Source organism: Tribolium castaneum, chromosome 1, assembly GCF_031307605.1.
Source record: "Tribolium castaneum strain GA2 chromosome 1, icTriCast1.1, whole genome shotgun sequence".
NCBI lineage: Eukaryota > Metazoa > Arthropoda > Insecta > Coleoptera > Tenebrionidae > Tribolium > Tribolium castaneum.
In genome coordinates this window covers 15,120,283-15,124,623 of record NC_087394.1, presented here as the reverse complement: position 1 = coordinate 15,124,623, position 4,341 = coordinate 15,120,283, and positions in this window count along the sequence as shown.

The following is a 4,341-nucleotide window of genomic DNA, read 5'->3' as shown; positions in this document are numbered from 1 at the left end:
TAACTTGAGGTCATTTTTTGCCCCTAATTGAAAGACCACCTCCTAAAATATGTGCATTCTAAATTTCATAACAATCCGTTGACAAATAACTGAAATATTAAGCTCGAAAGTCTTAGCCGAGACAGCCTGTATAATCAACAGTCAGTGTCAAAATTCTGATAAAGACTATATCATCCTAAAAGTTCATGTCCAACCACAGAATACTGGCTGTATTCTGTATTTGACATTTTGAACACCAGATTTGTCATTTTTGAAAATTGGACGTTTGTGTTAATCGTTAATTCGTTTGTATAAAATTGGTCTAAAATAACTACATGTGTTGTTGTACGTATTTTGAATCGGAGAAAACTTTAAAAATTTTAAAACTGAATTTGCCAGGTAAAAAATTACACCAACCTTAATTCAAAAAAAAAACTATTTATGATAATGCCAACCTGACGGCTCATAGACAGCTGATTATAATAATGTGTTCAAAAATGGTCGTTTATCAAGTCGACTATGGAATTTAAATTCAATGTGCCGCTTTGTTCAAATGATTATTGTAGTTTCAGTACTGTCATCTCTGTCAAATCATTGAATTAACTTTTTTACTATTTTTTTTGCATTTTTAGGCAAAGTTGTTTCAACTGTAGGGTTTGTTTTGATTTGTGTTTTTTATTTCCGTGATTGTTGTTGTTGTGTATTCTCTTAATTTTTGATTCGAAGCCTTTTTACAAAATTTTTGAACACATTGTATATAGTTTTTGGTTATACTAGTGCTGGGGTCATTTGTGACCCACCATACCATGGGTATTAGAATTTTTCTACTGTGACGGTATTTGAAATGAGCAAAAAACCATCTTTTCACTTAACTTAAATTATAAAAGTTAACATGCTGGACAAAGCAAATAAGTACTAAAAGAAAACAAATAAAATAAAACTAAAAATACACCATTAAAAGTTTTTGCAAATAAGGTTACTTCAAGAACTCCAAAAAAATACAAAATTTTCTTTTGTGCAAACAAGCTGGAATGTGGTTAATAATTAATTTGTAACCATAGTAACAATTTTCATTGCTGTTTTAAATTGTTTAAATTGTCCGTTTCGATCAAATAGATCGGCACTTTTATTTATGTACCCATAGACATTTCAATACGTTATCTTTTTCAAATTATAAGTAATTTTGCGTTTTTTTTTTGAAAAATTACAAATAGACTGAATGTTTTATTTGTTGAGTTCTGTTACATGTTCAAATTAACAAGCGTATTTCTGATACACTCTGTATTCTGTTGTATTTTTTCTTGGCTCTTTTTCTTCTTTTTTGCGTCAGCTTGCATGTAAGGGAATACTTTTGCAGACCTATGAACCCATTCATCAAGGAATCAAGGGCTTTATAGATTTCATTAAACAAACAATTTTCTTCTAATATGACGACCGTGGAACAAAACCGCTATATTATAGCAAAGTAAGTAATCAAAAATTCGAAAAAATAATTGTCGAAAATAGTCGATACCCCAGAAGTGTGAGAATAAATTAGATTTTTTTTTCAACCGTACCGTAATGAGTAGTAATGACCATTTTACTTGCATTATATTCATGCCGGAAAGTACCATTTTATCGGACTAGCCTGCTGGATAATTTTTCCCGGACTAGTCCGGTAAAAACGAGACGATGAAGTTAGAAGTTTAGGGATTTATTTATTGTAAATATTAAATGTACAATTATGTGTAGCAATGCGACATGAAGAATGAGGTATTACAAATGCAGTCGTGTTTTTAACATTGTTAATGACCTCACTTTCCGGACTTGATACGTAAAATACTATTTCAGAATTTTTATCATTTTATCATATATTGGCAACTTCAAATTGCCTGTCAACATGTTTTTGAAGTGTTTGATCAAGTAATTTTTAAAATATTCCAGTACTCTTGGGATATTATTTTTAAAAGTTATCTTGAATTATATTTTTGAACACAATGTTATGTTCTATGTTCAGTTGTTCAGAAGAAAAAATAGTACCTGTGTATGTTGATGATGCTTTTTTATGATGTAATGGAGTGTTATACTAAAAAATGAAAATTTTTATGTGGATAGCCAACAACAAAATAGGCGACCCATATTTTTTTATTTTAACCAAAGCTCAACCGTTTTTGAGAAAAATAATTGAAAAGGTGAAAATTCCTGGCCTGACGTCAGCAATGTTCCTTTTTGAATCAGCCAGTCACAGAACTTGAGATAGAAAACTTGCCAATAAAGATAGCTTGAAAGACGTACGTTTGTTCTTGATTTCTGCTTCTGTTGTTTTACATACGACTTCAGATGTGCTGCAGAGCAGTCATTTTGCCAAAACACAAACTCCTGCAAAATATTAGCACACAACACAGTCACAATCGACAACGCACGGCTTTGTGTTTGTATTTGACGTTTACCAGACCAAACGTATGTCGTAGCGTTAATTGTATGCAGCGAAAAACTGACGAATCATTAGTCGAGACATTGCTTACGTCACAGCGCGAATTTTCTATTATTACTAAAAAAGTACCGATTTAAAAAAACTCAGACCGATATTGCTAGACACGATTTTGTCTCTACTTTCAGAATTTGCAATTTCCAAAAACTTTTACTTTCGAGTAAAACACTCCATTGTCGCACTCTTTACTTCGCTTGTCCGTCGTAGGTGAAACAGTTTGTAGGCTGATATGTATTCTTGCACAGTAATGTTCAAATACCGAGTGTTCAAAAACCGGCGCACCAACTCAATAGTATACAAAGATAAAAATAGTAAAAAATTCTTTTCATTAGTTATTAATAAAAAACGAATTTTAAATAAATAATATTTGGCGACGTAAATAAATTTTGAAACGGTTTTCTAGGACATAATTCCCTGTGTGGAAACATCTACAAATTGTGGAATTTGATGAATTTTAATTTTTTCAAATTAAAAAACTGCTAAAGTCTGATACTAAATTTAAAAATAATTATTCGTCATTGTGTTAGGGAACGATTACTTAGTGTGAAACATAAAAACATTAACAAAAAATGAAAACTGAAGAAGTTAACAAAATAAGTTCGTGGCTCCAGATTTTTTAAAATATGACTAGGGATTTTTTCAGGATTTTTCCCGTAATCTGCACATGTTCCTCAAGAACGTACTCCTGAGTTGGTATGTGTCTGCCGATTAAAAAATCACAGAATCACAAACTAACGTTGAATTTTCTAAACAACCTGACCCTGACTGAAAAAAATTAATCGTTCCAATAATATAACGCCAATGTTTTTTTTTCTTTCATTTTTTGTTGTAAATGACACTCCGTTGTTTAGGGTGTGGAATGAAATAAAACGATAAATTTTTTGGCAACGTTTAGAAAATATTTTGAACTTGAAATATAATTAACTGAATTTTTTGTTCAAGGATCTTTTTTTCAGTTTTAAATTAAGCTCCCGTGATGTGATGCCTTGGCAGATTTTATTATTATTTTTTTTTCCAAAAGTTAAGACAGGAAAAATATTGTTATCCCATTTCTGTCCATAGTAGAACATTGCAACAGCGCGTTGGAATTTTTTGGAATAAAGAACAAATTGAAAGTTTCTGTAAAAAAAAATCTGTGTTAAAGAAAAAACAAGAAATATACAGGGTGTATCAGAAATACATGTGGTAATTTTGCCACGTAATAATTTCCATCAAGTACAACAACTTTTGTAAATAACATTTTTCAAAATTCTTATTTATCTTTATCACCGTTTTCCTCCTTTCTTTTGTGCAAAAGAGCAGGTCATTGTTTAGTTAGTTTGTATTCATAGCAACGACTTTCATTGTTGTTTTAAATTGTTTCTATCACAACAAAAATAGTTCGGCTCTTTTATTTTTGTACCCATGGGCATTTCAGTATGTTATCTTTTCCAAATTTTATGTATATTTTCGGAACTTTTATTGAAAAATTACAAATAGAAAAAAAATATTTTGCTACTTCTTAAAATTAACACACGTATTTCTGATACACCCCCTGTATTGTTCTTATTTTTAAATTATTGAACAATTTTGTAATACGAGATCAATTTTCAACTCCAAACCCGTATTCTACAGATAGCATTTTTTAAAGGTTTTTTTACAATGATCATGGCAAGCCTGAGATTACATAACATTCACCCTTCGACCGATTGCTTCAGAAAATTTATATTTGAGATAAGAATAATGCAATAAATTTTGTTTACACTGAAAGATTTTTCTGTTCCCTTCTTTGTACACAATGTGGGAAAAAAGCTGCATGACCCTTCACCCTCTATTTACTATATTACAAGAAGTAGAGTATACTTACCTTACTGTATTTCCCCACAGAGACAAAAACAAATAAAAAACTGTAG